General features: G+C 44.6%; 1 non-coding gene across 1 annotated transcript; it reads left to right on the top strand.

Annotated features, from left to right (window-relative positions):
- The first annotated feature begins 5,771 nt into the window (after nt 1-5,771).
- Trnaa-cgc (transfer RNA alanine (anticodon CGC)) lies at nt 5,772-5,844 on the top strand. Its single transcript has one exon. It is a non-coding gene; the product is annotated as a tRNA-Ala (tRNA).
- Nucleotides 5,845-20,286: the final 14,442 nt, after the last annotated feature.

Genomic DNA, 20,286 nt, shown 5'->3' with positions numbered 1-20,286 from the left:
CATGCTGTTCATAAAGTTATGAACTACTTCTTTCCCCTCGTCGCCGGAGCTGAATCGCTTTCCAGCCAAATGTTTTTTTTTACCTAGGGAACAGGTGATAGTCACTGGGCGTCAAGTCAGGTCTATGGGGTGGGTGGCTGATTATGTTCCACTGAGACTGTTGCAGGAGAGCAACGGTATACCGAGCGATGTGTGGGCGAGCGTTGTCATGGAGAATGTGTACGACCTTGCTCTACAATCCTCGAGTCTCGCAGTACTTGTCAGCTTTAATTGTGGTCCCAGCGATTCATCTCCGACAAGGAGGTGAAAAAACTAGTTCTTATCTTTCTGAACAACATGGCGGTGAGCTGGTATGACATGGGCATACAAAAATTGCCACAGCGTGTACAAAAATGCATCGATAGATATGATGATTATGTCGAAAAATAGCTAAATGTTCAAGCTGTAAACTGATGTAAACCATTGTAGAAATATACAGGTCTAAGTACTTATAAAAAATGGGAGACCTTACTTTTGGGATTAAATGGTTCAAATGACTCTGAGCACTATGGGACTTAACATCTGAGATCATCAGTCCCCTAGAACTTAGAACTACTTAAACCTAACTAACCTAAGGACATTACACACATCCATGCCCGAGGCAGGATTCGAACCTGCGACCGTAGTAGCAGCGCGGTTCCGGACTGAAGCGCCTAGAACCGCTCCGTCACAGCGGCCGGCTACGAACAAAATTCCGTTACTTGTAAAGTGTGCCGAATTAGGTTTTTTGGGCTGTAATTGATGCTCCATTTTTTGGGCGCTAGAGAACATAAAAATATGTTTCAGTGATCAAAATGACAAGTTCACACGAACGTGAATCAGGTTAAAATGACGAGCTGAAGACCGCAGAACGTGCATCGGGCTTAGAGCGTATGTCACAGCGGAAAGACAGTGACGACGAAATGAGAGCACATAGAGAATATAGCAGCCGTCAGCTGGCACGGCTGGATCCTGCGTGTGGACGGTCGCTGGCTCGCAGGGTGGGAGTGGTTTAAATCGACCAGCCGGGAGCGGCGCGGCCTTGGCATTCCGCCGTGTCCGGGGGTGCACAACGCGCCGCCGCCATCTTGGCCAGCGCCCGTAACGTCTCCCTCGTCCGTCGCTCGCGCACGTCTGTCACACACAGCCCGCAGCGGCCCAAGCCGAAGCCGTACGGTGTGGCGGTGAGGTCATTAGTCACGTAACACGAGCTCAGACTGGCCAGGGGACCAGGACGCGTCCGTTTCAAAGGAACCAGTCTCGATTTCTATTCGATCGATTCGAAGAAACCACGGAAAGCCTTCATCGTCGTTGAAGGAACAACACTAAGTAAATGCTCAAGCAGTCGCAGGACACTGTTATTGCTTGTTACGTTTCTCTCGGTGTTAGAAAGCAAAACTTCAGCTAAGACTTTAGATGACGGTTCACGGACAGAGAAAGTGGCGGAGACTTGTTTTTGAGACTGACTGACAACTGCTAGCCATTGCACCAGTCGTCGGTCATCTGCAGACCTTCCTGCATTTCGCTGCAGTTTTCTGGGGTTGCAGCCCCCTGTAAAGAACAGCGTCGTTCACGAAGAGCCTCGTGCAGATACCCTCGCTCCAGCTAAGCGATATTTCATTCTTTTGCAGTTAGGGCAATTAACACCTTTGTTTAGCTTGCTTTTGCAGCCTCATTTTCATTGTACAGAACTGAAATTTTGCCCTTCCCGCAGTGCCAACAGGTCCACTGAGCCAAAGTATGCCAATCGGCTGATATCCGTAAAATCGGAAAAGTCAGCCAAGCGGTACAATTTCTTCAGTGAGGAAATGTAGATAGCTAAACGGGGATTTGAACCCCTGTCTTCCCGAAAGCGAGTCCAGTGCCCTGATCGGGTAAATTTAAGCAATTAATGAAACACAAAAAGTATGCTTAGGATTCATGTTGTATGATGTTAGGGGTATAGGCGACACCCCCGGGATAACAAGGCCGTCCAACAGTGTTAGTGACGTCACACTAAGCGGCCCATAGCCGACGCAGCAGTCCACGGACACCTCCGTACCGACGCGCCTGATGCTAACGATCTTCTGTCCGTCATACAGAAAGGACCCAACTATAATTCGAACCAAAGACCAAATTATATATATTCTTGTAAACAGCATAAAGGTTCATAACGAAATACCGATTACATATACGGGCAGGAATAGGTTCTAGAACTCCTCTGAAAAGTGTTTATCTTCAGTACCAGAATGAACATCAAATTGTCAGGTTTTCTAAACAGAAAAGCACTTTGTTAGTAACAGACAGCAATAATGAGACTTGCAGTTGGTGATTTCTACGTGGAAAGGGAAATAAGCTGTAGAGAGATTGAAAATGGTAAGTAAAGAGAGGCTCAGCCTTTTGCTCACATTCTTACATGTAATGCACTTGGTTGTTTTTCATTTCCTTACCTTTCATAACACTTTTAATATTGTTTCAAGAAGTGTATCTTCAATAGCAGAGTGAACTTCAAATTGTCAGGCTTTTCTTAAAGGAAAGAGCAGTCCCTTAGTATCACAGTGCAAGACAGAATCTTGTGTTCAGTGATGTCTATGTTAAAGGAGAATATTTGATATCTATCTTTTGTTTCCATTCTTTATTACTGGGGATACACTTGTAAAAATTCTTGAAAAGGGCTGTCACCATGAACATGTGAGTAAATTCACAATAGTCATGTGTTTTATGAGATAAAGCGAACTCTTGTTACCTTATTGTAAACGAAAGTTGTGAGGGTTTTGCTATGTATGACAGTGCTTAAGATAATTTACTTTCAGTGTAATAGCTTGAAAATGTTAAGTCCTGCTGTCAGTTGGCATTTGTCACCACCTGTATGCGAGTTTTAAAGCTAAATAGTGTTCTGACAATTATAAGATAGTGGCAAAGTTCCTCAATCGATTAAACTTATTCCTGCCCGTATATGTAATCGGTATTTCGTTATGAACCTTTATGCTGTTTACAAGAATATATATAATTTGGTCTTTGGTTCGAATTATAGTTGGCTCCTTTCTGTATGACGGACAGAAGGTCGTTAGCATCAGGCGCGGCTGTACGGGGGTGTCCGTGGACTGCTGCGTCGGCTATGGGCCGCTTAGTGTGACGTCACTAACACTGTTGGACGGCCTTGTTATCCCGGGGGTGTCGGTATAGGCACAGATATTGTGGTCATTGCTAACTTAATATGTTCCCACTTCAGTCAGTGAGTTGTTCTTTCTCTGCGTCTGACAATCTTCTTTCCGCAAACACATCTCATAATTTACTGCCTAGATGTTTTCTGCACGGTCGTAACTGCGCCCGTCAGTATATATTATCTGTTTTGCTCCCACACGCCCACGCTTCAGTACGTGACCTGACGCCCAGGGAATAGAAATGCAACGATCGTTTGGCATTGTTGGCCGGGAGGCCCCATTCGGGGGGAGTTCGGCCGCCGTATTGCAAGTCCACTTTAGGCGACGCCACATCGGTGACTTGCGAGTCAATGATGACGGAAATGATGATGAAGGACACACAACACCTAGTCCCTTGCCGGGAATCGAACCCAGACCCCCTGCGGTAACGCTACCGCTACGCTACGGAGATGGACCGCCCAGGGAAAAAATAAACATCAATAACTTCGTTGTGCCACGCGTACTTGGAAGTACTAAGCAACCTAAAAACATACTAGTAATTGCTATAATCATTAGTCTGCAAATGAAGTAAATACTGAACATAGATCCGGTGCACCCATCCAGTTATGTCGAAGCTACAGTGTGATGTGGATTCCAAACCGCAGTGCAACAAGAATACATAAATTTTGTGAGAAGTACGTTATAATTTACTGCTGTGATAACTGGGTTACTAGACAGCACATTAAAGATATTGTCTCTAGGACCTCATGATAATACAAATTCATCTGCACGTGGAAGATAGGCGACACTTATAAGGGGCAGTCAAATGAAAACGAGACAGATGGAAAAAAGAAAAAGTAAGTAAACTGTTTATTATTTCAAAAGCAATAGCCTTAACTGTTAATACAGTTATTCCAGTGTGAGACAAGACGATCTTTCCCCACGCAATTTCTACATTTCTGAGTCCTGAAGAGAGACACTGGTATCCGTCGATATGCTTTGGACGGGTTCCCGGGTTCGATTCCCGGCGGGGTCAGGGATTTTCTCTGCCTCGTGATGACTGGGTGTTGTGTGACGTTCTTAGGTTAGTTAGGTTTAAGTAGTTCTAAGTTCTAGGGGACTGATGACCGTAGATGTTAAGACCCATAGTGCTCAGAGCCATTTGAACCATCTTTTGCTTTGGACGGTGATGGGCTCGCATGGGTCCAATCAGGATTACGTAGGAACCTCAGTCATTTTTCCAGGAAGGCATTTACCGTCTTGTCTCACAGTCGGATAAATGAATTAACAGTTATGGCGATTACTATTGAAATAATAAATAGTTTTTTTCTCTCCATACATCACGTTTTCACTTAACTGGCCCTTATACTTGAATGCATGCAGATATATGAAAAACGGACTGTGATCAATAACCACCCACAAAAGATTTCATTACTTCTGTACACGAGTTTCAATGTTTACGTATGATTTGCAGTATAACAGCTACGTTAGTGTCCGTCTGAAAGTATTGTTTAGTGTTAAAAGAATGACGCGCCGTTTTTCAATGCTGTACACGCATGGTCATACGGCCTTTGTCTTCCACTTCCACAACACCTCTGAATAAAGATCTAAAGCTACCTCAGGGTGAGAATTTAAATCTCCACGGTGGTCTAGCGGTTCTAGGCGCTCAGTCCGGAACCGCGCGACTGCTACGGTCGCAGGTTCGAATCCTGCCTCGGGCATGGATGTGTGTGATGTCCTTAGGTTAATTAGGTTTAAGTAGTTCTAAGTTCTAGGGAACTGATGACCACAGCAGTTAAGTCCCATAGTGCTCAGAGCCATTTGAACCATTCGATACTTGATTCGTACATTCATCGGTACATTCTACAAATTCCAGTAGATGGTTACAGCCCCAATATGATAATCAAAGCATCGTAAGCAAGCAGGAAACATTTTTCATTTTTTTATTTATATTTTATTTTTTTACTTATTGCATCTGTCGCTATAGGAAATTATAGATTTTTTTTCTTGAATGGTCTGTAAAATATTTTTAACAGATTCTTTGGCCAATACTTCACGTACAATAGCTTCCGCTTTTGTTCTTCCGGAGCTAAAACTTTGAGCGATTTTTGAATCACTGCAGATATATGGTAATAATTTATGTGAACAGTCCATACCATTATAACGAAGAGTATGCTTTACCGCCGGCCGAAGTGGCCGTGCGGTTAAAGGCGCTGCAGTCTGGAACCGTAAGACCGCTACGGTCGCAGGTTCGAATCCTGCCTCGGGCATGGATGTTTGTGATGTCCTTAGGTTAGTTAGGTTTAAGTAGTTCTAAGTTCTAGGGGACTAATGACCTCAGCAGTTGAGTCCCATAGTGCTCAGAGACATTTGAACCATTTATGCTTTACCGTATGATAAACATGCGTGTTCTCCAGCAGTAATCTTGTCAGTCTCCGAGGCTGATGTTTCAGGTATCGGGAAATATTTAGATACGATACTTGATGCTCTGTTGCTAACAACAGCCATGTAGATTTAGTAGATACTTGTTTTACATGAGCAACGCCTCCACGAGCACACGAGAAATCTTTATTTCACAGGTGACTGCACATCTTGTAGGAGTTTTCCTTCACTTGTCTTAACCAGGGACCGAGCGAGGTGGCGCAGTGGTTAGCACACTGGACTCGCATTCCGGAGGACGACGGTTCAATCCCGTCTCCGGCCATCCTGGTTTAGGTTTTCCGTGATTTCCCTAAATCGCTTCAGGCAAATGCCGGGATGGTTCCTTTGAAAGGGCACGGCCGATTTCCCTCCCCATCCTTCCGTCACCCGAGCTTGCGCTCCGTCTCTAACGACCTCGTTGTCGACGGGACGTTAAACACTAATCTCCTCCTCCTCTTAACCAGGAATGACTATTTTCCCTGTTCAGATTATACTTAGACTTTTGACTTTTTTAGAAGGTATTCCACCACTTCTAGACAAATTATGTGTCTCACTCTCAGTTAAATCAGTCATTTTGTCTGTAGTTTTAGAAATAATTCGCAAGCATAATACGTTCAACACTCAGCAGTATTTCCAAAACAATGAACGAAATTTCAAACTAGAATGACTAGAATGGCAAGGAAAGCGTTTCTGAAGAAGAGAAATTTGTTAACATCGAGTATAGATTTAAGTGTCAGGAAGTCATTTCTGGAAGTATTTGTAAGGAAGTGAAACATGGACGGTAAATAGTTTGGACAAGAAGAGAATAGAAGCTTTTAAAATGTGGTGCTACAGAAGAATGCTGAAGATTAGATGGGTAGATCACATAACTAATGAGGAAGTATTGAATAGGATTGGGGAGAAGAGAAGTTTGTGGCACAACTTGACCAGAAGAAGGGATCGGTTGGTAGGACATGTTCTGAGGCATCAAGGGATCACCAATTTAGTATTGGAGGGCAGCGTGGAGGGTAAAAATCATAGGGGGAGACGAAGAGATGAATACACTAAGCAGATTCAGAAGGATGTAGGTTGCAGTAGGTACTGGGAGATGAAGAAGCTTGCACAGGATAGAGTAGCATGGAGAGCTGCATCAAACCAGTCTCAGGACTGAAGACCACAACAACAACAACAATGACAGTCAAGGATGGAATTAAAAAAATACTTACAGCTCTGTTAACAAGCATCGACACAGCGTTTGAACGAGTTAGCAAAAGAATAGAAATGTTAAACACAAAACTGTAGAAAGAAAGTGAGATGGATAGTAAACGAATAGAAGAACGTAAACAAACAGACGGTAGCAAACAGAGACGCGCTGCGCCGTTCGGGAAGGTTGGAATCGGTGAGAATCGGCCCAGCCCGGCGCCATACTAAACTGATAGCCGAGTCCAATCTTCATGAGGTACGTGGGTAGATGATAGTTGCTTGCCAGCTGTAGGACCAAAGATTTCGCAATAGTAATCGAACAAGGGTGAAATACGGTACAGAGCCTGTCTCGGCGGGACACTGGGAATACGGGACCTGTCGGGAAACGTGGTGTCTGGCAGCACTAGTTGCAATCCTAGAGGCGTTCTGTCTGACTTCTTTCGACGTCTTCTGCCTTGCCTAGATGATAAAGACAGCAGACACTGAAACAGTACCCTGGAATTGGTCGTATTATCTGCTGGTACGGAATTTCCTTCACAGTTGTACTGTACTATCCCAGAACGCTACCAACAAATCTACGTCTTGTTTCGATTTCTTATGATCTTACTTGTTCGTCGCATTTCATGTCGCTTCTACGTATTACACTTAGGTATGTCAGCCATGTTACATACATTAGAAAATTACCAATAATCTTTTAATTAAAGCCGGCCGAAGTGGCCGCGCGGTTCTGGCGCTGCAGTCTGAAACCGCGAGACCGCTACGGTCGCAGGTTCGAATCCTGCCTCGGGCATGGATGTGTGTGATGTCCTTAGGTTAGTTAGGTTTAACTAGTTCTAAGTTCTAGGGGACTAATGACCTCAGCAGTTGAGTCCCATAGTGCTCAGAGCCATTTGAACCATTTTATTTAAATAGAATCGGGGTCTTTCTCTTTGTTATGGCCATTATCTCGCATTTATCCAAATTTTCCTTTCAGGGAGCATTTGAAAATTTTGTACAAGTCTCCATGCATTTTCAAATGACCGTCTAATGACTATATATCGACCAATAATGTAGTAATGCTGCTGATCCTATCCGACAAATCATTCATGTATACTAAAAACAGTAGAGGCCCCATTACGCTACCTTGGAGCACACTCAATGTAATCTTTGTTTTTGTGAAACATTCGCAGTCCAGTATGACGTGCTAGGTTATATTAATCAAAAATTCATCCAGCCAGTCTCATGTGTGTGAAGGTAATGCATAGAACCATACCTTAGTTTTAGGGTGACGATGTGTACGGTGTTGCAGATCTTTCGGGAATCAAGGAACTGTTTGCTCGATATATTGCATGAGTAATTTCTGTTCAAGAGTTACGGTTTACCGTGAATGCGCGTTGGCTCTTTGAGAGAGGCCTACATCATAACGTTTATGCCTAATATTGGTTCAAATGGCTCTAAGCACTATCGGACTTAACATCTGAGGTCATTAGTCCCCGTAGACTTAGAACTACTTAAACCTAACTAACCTAAGGACATCACTTACATCCATGCCCGAGGCAGTATTCGAACCTGCGACCGTAGCAGCAGCGCGGTTCCGGACTGAAGCGCCTAGAACCGGTCGGTCTCAGAGGCCGGCTGCCTAATATTCTCTAGGATCCTGCGACAGCAGGATGCCGACGATAGTGGTCTGTAATTGTACAGGCTGTGTAGCGGCAGCTGTAGTGTGCTGGCCCAGCTGTGGCAGGTGGCAGCTTTCGACTGACTGGCCCGCATCCCGCACACCTGCCCAGCACACCACACCACCACCACCACCACCACCACCTAGGCTCCCCCAAAAGGCACCTCTGGTGCTTACCGCTGTCCAGTTGTAGAACCGGCTACTGCCACTGCCAGCTGCGCCGTGTCTGATGTGACGGCTGACTCAGCCTGCCTGGTGCGACATACAAGTTGTATGAGTCCGCCGGCTACTTCCTGCAATGGAAGTGTGAAGTGAGTTCTTGGAAGCGTTCCCGAGCGAGCTGTGTGACACGTCACGTTCTCTTCTTGAAGAGTGTCCGGTCAGCAGGTTGCTCACAGCAGTGCGAGTAGGTAAGTATGTCACAGGTCTTCGAGCCTGTTGAGAAGAGGGTTCGGAGGCGGATAAGTTGTTCGTTTCGGATTCTAACTGGAATGAGTATTTATGGCTGAACCGACAGACGGCCGTGCCAGTATTACGGATTTTGGCTGTTAAGCAGTGGGGTAACTAGGGTATGGCAGCGAGGGCGCGGGTGCGTGCCTATTTCTGTACGGACTCAGTTTTGCGATAAGCGAAAAATGAAAAAGAGAAGAGGAAGAGTGAAGTAATAGGGTTAAGGAGAGGAAGGGAATGACTGGAGTACTAAAATGGGAAGCGGGTGGAGATGTATTAAAGGGAATCTTGAGAGACGTGGATAGGACTGTTCTCACAAGGGAACCTCCCCATCGCACCTCCCTCAGATTTAGTTATAAGTTGGCACAGTGGATAGACCTTGAAAAACTGAACACACATCAATCGAGAAAACAGGAAGAAGTTGTGTGGAACCGTAAAAAAAATAGTAAAATATACAAACTGAGTAGTCCATGTGCAAGATAAAGCACATCAAGAAGAACGTGAGTTCAGGAGCGCCGTGGTCCCGTGGTTAGCGTGAGTAGCTGCGGAACGAGAGGTTCAGGGTTCAAGTCTTCCCTCGACTGAAAATTTTACTTTCTTTATTTTCGCAAAGTTATGTCTGTACATTCGTTCATTGACGTCTCTGTTCACTGCAATGAGTTTAGTGTCTGTGTTTTGCGACCGCACCGCAAAACTGTGCGATTAGTAGACGAAAGGACGTGCCTCTCCAATGGGAACCGAAAACATTTGATCGCAAGGTCATAGGTCAACCGATTCCTCCACGGGAAAACAAGTCTGATATATTCTGTACGACACTGGTGACGGCATGTGCGTCACAGGACAGGAATATGTTGTCGACCCACATAACTTGTACACTTAGCGAATGGGTAAAAAGATGCTTCTACCTTGCCTGATTTAGGTTTTCTTGTGGATGTGATAATCACTCCCAAAAAAGTGATGAAAACTTAAGAGTTTGTCACATAAACTGAAAATAAAAAATTAAACTTTTCACTCGAGGGAAGACTTGAACCTACGACCTCTCGTTCCGTAGCTGCTCATGCTAACCACGGGACCACGGCACTGCTTGACTCCCAGTGTCCTTGATGTTGCCTATCTTCGCATGGACTACTCAGTTTGTATATTTTACTAATTTTTTTCATAATTCCACGCAACTTCTTCCTGTTTTCTCGATATATCTGTGTTCAGTTTTTCAAGGCCTATCCACTGTGCCAACTTACAATTAAATCTGAGGGAGGTGCGATGGGAGGTTCCCTTGTCAGCAACATTTCCGCAAGACCCACCTTTCCCTGGTACAAAGACTCCTGTTTCTTGTCTTCGACTGCCAGACTGTATCAGTCTCGTTAACTGAAGTTAGGCAACTCAGTGAAAGTGTAGAGAATTTATTTTGCATTTATAGTTCGGTTGCCGGCCGTGGTGGCCGAGCGATTCTAGGCGCTTCAGTCCGGAACCGTGAGATTGCTACAGTCGCCGGTTCGCATCCTGCCTCGGGCATGGATGTGTGTGATGTCCTTAGGTTAGTTAGGTGTAAGTAGTTCTAAGTTCTAGGGGACTGATGACCTCAGATGTTAAGTCCCATCGTGCTCAGAGCGCCAGAAGAATAAGCAATTAAAGACTTCAAATCAACCTGAGAAAACAAATCTAACAATACCATTTGTAGTTTTGTTCATTACGGCTTTGCATTGATCGGCACAGAAACATCGATAAATGGATCGCGTAAATGTTGCAAGCAATGCGGCTTCGGAATGTGTGTTATCCCATGTCTTGAAATGTACCACACCATAAACGATTGTTGAAATATGTGCCTTACACTTCACACTAAAGTCGTGTCGATTTCAGTAATGAATAAGCATCTATGTTGGGCAGACGTCGGAATGGGGACTGCGCTAAGCCGAGACAAGAAACGACATCCAGCGGAGTTTCAATGAACCGCTTGGGCTGGTCGTCTGGTTTTTTGTACCGGGCTGGAGCTGCCGCGTTGGTTTTCCATGTACTGCGGGGGAGACACGCAAAACATGCTGAATGTTGTGGTCGGAGCGCACTAGGCTCGTTTAGCGGCCAAAGACTTTTCCACTGACGTCTTGTTTGTCCTAGCACAAAAAACTTTCAGACAATCCGGGTGAAGGGAGTACTTGTGGGATAAGGGACTGCCAATGAGAATGTCTGCATTTGGGTCAAAAGCCAATCATCCAGCCCGCCAGGTAATAATGGCTGGAAGGGCTAAATCTTTAAACAATTTCGAAAGCTGTCTTGAGCTCACGACAGCGGGAATATCTTGAGTGTAGGGGGCAACACATCTTCCCTCTGTGGTACGGAATAATATTTCACATCGTTACCAGTTTCGCGAGCTACATATCTTCACTGGCCCATAAAGTTGCGCTGCCGGTAAGGAAAGCTTACAGGAAATTGCAAGGAAATCTCCTTGTGCAGGTGCGGAATTCTGATTAGCCTCCTTCCAATATTTTTAGGCGGGTACTGTGGAGTAGCGAATCCGCACGTGGTTAGTAGTCATATGTTTTGTAACGGATTACCTGCAGGTAATTTATGATGGAGGAGACGGACGCGGTGAAAATTAATTAAAGCTAACAAGCTGCTTATGTCTCCGTGTAAATCTGAAGTGCTTTGAGTTTGGTGTGAGTCTCGACCTACGCATGTCTGTACAGTAACCCGTCCTTGTCTTCTTGGAGATTGCTGTCGAGTGTGCAAGAGAAAGCTTTTCAGTTGACTGATAGTGGTGAACGTTTCCGGTTCCAATGGTCGGATTTCGTAATACTTTTGAGCGAGTTAGGAATCTGAAGGGCATTTATCACTGAGTTTGGCGTGGTTCGTGTAGCTGTACCGAACATTCATCCGGGTCTGCCGATAAACGTTTCCTTCCTTATCAGTGTCGCCGAGCGGTTCTAGGTGCTTCAGTCCGGAACTGCGCGACTGCTACGGTCGCAGGTTCGAATCCTGCCTCGGGCACGGATGTGTGTGATGTCCTTAGGTTACTTAGGTTTAGGTAGTTCTAAATTCTAGAGGGCTGATGACCTCAGATGTTGGGTCCCATAGTGTTCAGAGCCATTTGAACCTTATCAGTGGTACGAGGTGCATTCAAGTTCTAAGGCCTCCGATTTTTTTTCTCCGGACTGGAACGAGATAGAAACATGCGCATTGTTTTAAAATGAGGCTGCGCTCATTGTCAATACGTCCCAGAGATGGGAGGTGGAATTTTACCGCCAGCGGCGAGAATGAGAACTGTTTTAAATACTTAAAATGGCGACGTTTTCCTTACTTGAACAGCGTGCAATAATTCGTTTTCTGAATTTGCGTGGTGTGAAACCAATTGAAATTCATCGACAGTTGAAGGAGACATGTGGTGATGGAGTTATGGATGTGTCGAAAGTGCGTTCGTGGGTGCGACAGTTTAATGAAGGCAGAACATCGTGTGACAACAAACCGAAACAACCTCGGGCTCGCACAAGCCAGTCTGACGACACGATCGAGAAAGTGGAGAGAATTGTTTTGGGGGATCGCCGAATGACTGTTGAACAGATCGTCTCCAGAGTTGGCATTTCTGTGGGTTCTGTCCACACAATCCTGCACGACGACCTGAAATTGCGAAAAGTGTCATCCAGGTGGGTGCCACGAATGCTGACGGACGACCACACGGCTGCCCGTGTGGCATGTTGCCGAGCAATGTTGACGCGCAACGACAGCACGAATGGGACTTTCTTTTCGTCGGTTGTGACAATGGATGAGACGTGGATGCCATTTTTCAATCCAGAAACAAAGCGCTAGTCAGCTCAATGGAAGCACACAGATTCACTGCCACCAAAAAAATTTCGGGTAACCGCCAGTGCTGAAAAAATGATGGTGTCCATGTTCTGGGACAGCGAGGGCGTAATCCTTACCCATTGCGTTCCAAAGGGCACTACGGTAACAGGTGCATCCTACGAAAATGTTTTGAAGAACAAATTCCTTCCTGCACTGCAACAAAAACGTCCGGGAAGGGCTGCGCGTGTGCTGTTTCACCGAGACAACACACCCGCATATCGAGCTAACGTTACGCAACAGCTTCTTCGTGATAACAACTTTGAAGTGATTCCTCATGCTCCCTACTCACCTGACCTGGCTCCTAGTGAATTTTGGCTTTTTCCAACAATGAAAGACACTCTCCGTGGCCGCACATTCACCAGCCGTGCTGCTATTGCCTCAGCGATTTTCCAGTGGTCAAAACAGACTCCTAAAGAAGCCTTCGCCGCTGCCATGGAATCATGGCGTCAGGGTTGTGAAAAATGTGTACTTCTGCAGGGCGATTACGTCGAGAAGTAACGCCAGTTTCATCGATTTCGGGTGAGTAGTTAATTAGAAAAAAAATCGGAGGCCTTAGAACTTGAATGCACCTCGTACAACACGTATCTGACTCGGCCGCTGCTCGCCGCTTCACCTCGTTGATTGCGACCGTGGAGTGAGGCTCGGCCGTACGTCGCGCACCTCCGGCAACGAGTCCGAGGATCGTGTCCACTGTCCACCTGGTGACTGCCTGCGCAGCGTCCAGGTGCTGACAGCGCTCAAGGACGAGTTGGCCACAGCGCGTAGAATCAGGTGTAGGGAACTTCCTGTCATTTTTGGACAATAGGAAGAGTAAGTGCAGCCGGTTTAAGCGTTTTTTGCCGAATATTTGGACACTTCTTGTCGGCAGGTGCTCTGAGCGACCTTATTATGCGAACTCATTGTAGTGGCTCCAACCGGTCTGGCCCGTCTTCCGTGCAGAGGAACGGCATAGTCAGTCCAGCTGCACGACAGAAGACACCGCTTGTGCCAGTCATTCCCGCTGTACAAGACTATTACTACTGTTTTCTAACAATGAGAAAGAACCTGATAGCTTCTGATTACAAGGTTAGTGAATTTCGAGGGTGTGTAGCCTGTCACATAGTTTAACTGTTTAGTATGAAACTGGATTACACTGTAACATCAGTAGTAGGAAACAACAATGGAAAATTTAAGACTTTTTCGGACGTTTTAGGGATGTTCTAATGTGCGGCACCTCTCAGAATACGAAAAATCATAGAAAGTTCAAAATGTTTTTCCAAACCTCGTTTCACACAACAATACGGTTCAGGTGTCTTAAACAACTGAAGATTACAATCCACATTACAATTTTTTATATATTATTCCAACCAGAAAATTGAAAAATCATTACTTCACTCTTCTCGCTTTCTTTAAGACGTACCCACTTTCTTTTCATTGCAGGCACCGTCGTCAACAGGTGCTTTAGATTTCCAGTGGATGCAGAAAAATATTAAGTTCTTTAAATGTAGAATTTCTGAATACCAGTAATAGAAGTTGCAGGTGTCTTGTTCTCAATTATCATATTTATCCCACATTTTTAAGTAATTATCCTTCAGATGAAATAGTAAGAGATACAAGGCATCAAGTGTTTGCTAACAATGACAACATCACATAACCACCTAACAAGAACAAAGCTTATGTGCATATTAGGGTGATTCTTGTATTTCAAGATTTTAAACATGGCTGAAACAGCAACTGTTGAAATTCTTCACGGTAATTGATTACAGCCAAACAGTTCCAGGATAAAGATTTATTAAAATCCTTGACCACGGTTTCGGTATATCTAAATATACTGTCATCAGAAGTAAAATACACCTGAACAGGAAGACACGTTCATTAGCAAAAACTTAGCACCGGAACTGAGAAAGAAAAAACACTTATAGCTTAAGTAACTGTAAAATTACCAAAGTATTACAGGCACAACTACTGACGACTCCTTTGGCACGATTGTTTTATGTATCTCCAGTGCAAGATGTGATTTTAATAAGTGACTAAAAGTTTTTGTGCCTGTAATACTTTGGTAATTTTACAGTTACTTAAGCTAAAAGTGTTTTTTCTTTCTCAGTTCCGGTGCTAAGTTTTTGCTAATGAAGGTGTCTTCCTGTTCAGGTGTATTTTACTTCTGATGAAGGTATATTTAGATATACCGAAACCGTGGTCAAGGATTTTTATAAATCTTTATCCTTCAACTCTTTGGCTGTTATCATTTACCGTGATTCCTGTATGCAAGAAACGACTTACGTATTGATAATATTTTGTTTGAAGTTGGCTTGAAAATTTATAATTAACAATTTTAATCTCGATACCTGCAAATGGATTAGTATTCAATAATGAAATATCGAAATAAACAAAATATTTTACGAAATGAATTCGCATTTTGGCGAATCCGGATTGACGTCAGCTGTACGTGGTAAATGAAAGTTTGTGCCCGACCGAGACTCGAATTCGTATTACCCTACCATCGCGATCGGTCGCTTCAACCACTTCGGCAATCCGAGCACGGCCCCTGAGAGACCGATACTTCCATATGTCACGGAGGCGTACTGGCATGGCCCAAGCAACACCGACTCAAAGGAAGGCCTCGGCGCTTGTTGGTGACGTCACGTCAGCTAGGCACGGCGAACGCCAGGTCTGTTGCAGGCAGAAACGCCTGGGCGCGCTTATCACTATAGATCTCTTATTTTTGGACAAAATGTTTGGTATTCTTTTGGATTCTGCAGTTTTATTTAGATGAAAGATTTTCTTACTATCGTAAAGCTACAAATGAAGATCGTAGTTCTGTATTACTGAATCCTGTCGAAACAAACGTAGATCAATATGAGAAGATGCTTTGCCCCATTGCAAGCTTCGGAAATTTTACATTCACGTAACTATATTTACTTGATCCATTTTGTTATCGAAACTTACCCCAACCCCGTTACAATGAACTCGTATCTTTTATTGATTTATTTATTTTCGTTTGAAATCGGCACTGGAAATGTGAACTAATTTACATGTATAAATGTCCAACTGTTGCCAGTCACTAGATTACAGTCGTTTTCAACGAAAGGAATTGTAAACAGGAAACAGAATAGCTTCATACATCGAAAATACTGCTGAGGTTAAACTTTTTTAAACATGCACATTAGAAAAGATAAATATTCCCCTCTTGCTACTGAAAGGTGAATCTTTATAAGATAAAACAACTTTATTTGATAAAACAAGTATCTCTCTTTTGCCTCTTCTTCTGTCCCCCAACGTGTACAATCGCAAGATATTTCATAAACATTCAGTGCTCCTCACCCCATAGTCAACCAAGATACCTAAAGAAGAGCACCAATATGTTCACAGTTTCTTGTAAAAGCAACCCAGTACAAACGTAACTTCCTCAGATTTACAAATAAGGTAAAGAAGCACGAATTCTGTTGCTGCTGGACCATGAAGATGTTTTTGTATGTCAATCCTTAAAACAGGACGTTCAGAAGTACACTATTTGTTAAGAAGTGTAATGAATTGCACAATTAATTGATTGCCAGGAATCTCTCAGAACAATGTGTGTTGGTCAACTACCGCCAATAGTTTCACATTTTCCTGTGTCAGAGAGGGAGACACCACCGTTATGAGTATGCCTGCAACAGACCTGGCGTTCGCCGTGCCTAGCTGACGTGACGTCACGAACAAGCGCGGAGGCCTTCCTTTGAGTCGGTGTTGGCCCAAGTCGTTCAGGCGGCCGCCCGCGATAACAGTCTCGGTCCGGCACAAACTTTCATTTGTCAAGAACGGATTATGTCAATCCGAATTCGCAAAATGTGAATGAATTTCGTAATAAGTACCGCAGCTGCAATCCTCAGAACAGTATTTGCTCCTTCAGACATTTGTGCGTGTCTGAAGGACACTGTAATGCGAAGATACAGGCACTGTATGAAAACAGACTTTGTTATCATTATTTATGTAAACGTATTACATAATAACTAATCAGAAATAAAATAAAAACATTATTATTGATGCCAGATTCATACTGGAACACATACTTTGAAAACTGTCTGATTAACATCTAAAAAGCCCGCCCGGTTGGCCGTGCCTGGTCCCCGACACGAATCCGCCCGGAGGACTTGTGTCGAGGTCCGGTGAGCCGGCCAGTCTGGATGGTTTTTAGGCGGTTTTCCATCTGCCTCGGCGAGTGCGGGATGGTTCACCTTATTCCGCCTCAGCTACACTATGTCGGAGATTGCTGGGCAAACAAGTTCTGCACGTACGCGTACACCACCATTACTCCACCAAGCAAACATAGGGGTTACACTCGTCTCGTGTGAGACGTTCCCTGGGGGTGGTCCACCGGGGGCCGAACCGCACAATAACACTGGGTTCTGTGTGGGGCGGCGGAGAGGTGAAGTGAACTGCGGTAGTCGTCGTGGGGTTTTGGACCACTGCAGCTGCGACGGGGACGGAGCCTCTCCGTCGTTTCTAGGGCCCCGGTTAACATACAACATCTTAAAATAACAAAACCATTATTATTTATGCCAGATTCATATTCGAGCACACACTTCGAATACAAAACTATCTGATTAACATCGTTAAGACTATCCAAAATGCAGGATCGCAATTTTCACTCTGTGGAATCGTGTCATGAATTCATCGTACGTTTCGAATACTCCAGTACGCGAGAAAAGAAGGGCCCTTGACGACTTCGAAGGAAATCGCCAGTGCGAAAATTAATGCAGTAAATGAAGCAGGCAAAAAGGAATACAAACGTCTCAAAAACGATATCGACAGGAAGTGCAAAATGGCTAAGCAGGGATGGCTAGAGGACAAATGTAAGGATGTAGAGGCTTGTCTCACTAGGGGTAAGATAGATACTGCCTACAGGAAAATTAAAGAGACCTTTGGAGAAAAGAGAGCCACTTGTATGAATATCAAGAGCTCAGATGGCAACCCAGTTCTAAGCAAAGAAGGGAAGGCAGAAAGGTGGAAGGAGTGTATAGAGGGTTTATACAAGAGCGATGTACTTGAGGACAATATTATGGAAATGGAAGAGGATGTAGATGAAGACGAAATGGGAGATAAGATACTGCGTGAAGAGTTTGACAGAGCACTGAAAGACCTGAGTCGAAACAAGGCCCCGGGAGTAGACAACATTCCATTTGAACTACTGATGGCCTCGGGAGAGCCAGTCATGACAAAACTCTACCATCTGGTGAGCACGATGTATGAGACAGGCGAAATACCCTCAGACTTCAAGAAGAATATAATAATTCCAATCCCAAAGAAAGCAGGTGTTGACAGATGTGAAAATTGCCGAACTATCAGTTTAATAAGTCACAGCTGCAAAATACTAACGCGAATTCTTTACAGACGAATGGAAAAACTGGTAGAAGCGGACCTCGGGGAAGATCAGTTTGGATTCCGTAGAAATGTTGGAACACGTGAGGCAATACTGACCTTACGACTTATCTTAGAAGAAAGATTAAGAAAAGGCAAACCTACGTTTCTAGCATTTGTAGACTTAGAGAAAGCTTTTGACAATGTTAAGTGGAATACTCTCTTTCAAATTCTGAAGGTGGCAGGGGAAAATACAGGGAGCGAAAGGCTATTTACAGTTTGTACAGAAACCAGATGGCAGTTATGAGAGTCGAGGGACATGAAAGGGAAGCAGTGGTTGGGAAAGGAGTAAGACAGGGTTGTAGCCTGTCCCCGATGTTATTCAATCTGTATATTGAGCAAGCAGTAAAGGAAACAAAAGAAAAATTCTGAGTAGGTATTAAAATTCATGGAGAAGAAGTAAAAACTTTGAGGTTCGCCGATGACATTGTAATTCTGTCAGAGACAGCAAAGGACTTGGAAGAGCAGTTGAACGGAATGGACAGTGTCTTGAAAGGAGGATATAAGATGAACATCAACAAAAGCAAAACGAGGATAATGGAATGTAGTCAAAATAAGTCGGGTGATGCTGAGGGAATTAGATTAGGAAATGAGACACTTAAAGTAGTAAAGGAGTTTTGCTATTTAGGGAGTAAAATAACCGATGATGGTCGAAGTAGAGAGGATATAAAATGTAGACTGGCAATGGCAAGGAAAGCGTTTCTCAAGAAGAGGAATTTATTAACATCGAGTATAGATTTAAGTGTCAGGAAGTCGTTTCTGAAAGTATTTGTATGGAGTGTAGCCATGTATGGAAGTGAAACATGGACAATAACTAGATTGGACAAGAAGAGAATAGAAGCTTTCGAAATGTGGTGCTACAGAAGAATGCTGAAGATAAGGTGGGTAGATCACGTAACTAATGAGGAGGCATTGAATAGGATTGGGGAGAAGAGAAGTTTGTGGCACAACTTGACTAGAAGAAGGGATCGGTTGGTAGGACATGTTTTGAGGCATCAAGGGATCACAAATTTAGCGTTGGAGAGCGGTGTGGAGGGTAAGAATCGTAGAGGGAGACCAAGAGATGAATACACTAAGCAGATTCAGAAGGATGTAGGTTGCAGTAGATACTGGGAGATGAAGAAGCTTGCACAGGATAGAGTAGCATGGAGAGCTGCATCAAACCAGTCTCAGGACTGAAGACCACAACAACAACAACTCTCAAATATCGCTGTGGTTTTTCGTAAGGTGAAACAAGCAGTTAGGACTCACCAGTCATTTCCTCCTCAAACAGTGTGTTAACTGTAAGACGGCAGTTGTGATGGGAGTGCGGGGAGAGGAGGAAGCAAAAGCATTGGCTGGCTAGGTGAGTGGAGCCGTTGGGAGGGGGGGGGGGGGGGTAAGGCACGCCTACCAGTTGCAGTGCTGGCACTACAAATTGCACGTCATGCTTACACGAAAGCAGACGAAAGGCTTGGAAGTTGTTGACGACTCCCGAGATGGGCCAGCAACTGCCTCTTCACTCATTTTGGTAATGTTTAGCACAACTGCACAATAAAAAACACGCAGAACAATACAGCGCAAAACAATAACGAAGCAGACAACAATGGCTTCCTTGTACAACACAGTCAGCTACGTAATGTTGGCAGCAGTCGAAACTGCGTGCCTACCGAAGCCTCTCTACGTTTACCGACTTTTTACCGATTCAGGACTAGGGAGAGGTCTGCCATCTAAACGTTTTACACACTGTACAGTGCAGGCTTTCACAGCCAGTATTTATGCAATTCTGATTTTTGATAGATGGGCGCTAGGTCGTGGCCAATGTTTTGTCTTCTACTGCGGGAGACCTTCTCGTAGGCTAAAAGACGCAGCTGGGTAATTTTCGTCCTTAAAACAGGCTGAGCGAGCCGAAATGTTGGCCCTGCCTGGGGCGCCCGCACGCTGCCGGCATTAGCACCCGCGCTCCCGCAGCCCTCGCGTGGCTTCGCTGTTCACACGCATTCGCGGCGCTCTAACCACTGCGGCCGCCGAACAATCGAGAAGCTTCAAACCGTCCATGGGAACGAGGCAGCAGTCCGTGCGCTTCGTGAATATCTGTTAAACTCCTCTGCTCCGCGCGCGCCGCACGTCAAGTGGGATCCGGTACCTGCCATTACACCGGCGTGTTGTGAACCTTGTAACATTATGAACACAATAACCGTAACTTGCAGTTTATTACAGGCGGTGGTACGGCAGCAGTCATTACGC

This window comes from Schistocerca cancellata, chromosome 3 (assembly GCF_023864275.1).
Source record: "Schistocerca cancellata isolate TAMUIC-IGC-003103 chromosome 3, iqSchCanc2.1, whole genome shotgun sequence".
NCBI lineage: Eukaryota > Metazoa > Arthropoda > Insecta > Orthoptera > Acrididae > Schistocerca > Schistocerca cancellata.
Note: the sequence above shows the minus strand (reverse complement) of the source record. Positions and strands in the feature narration are given on the sequence as shown.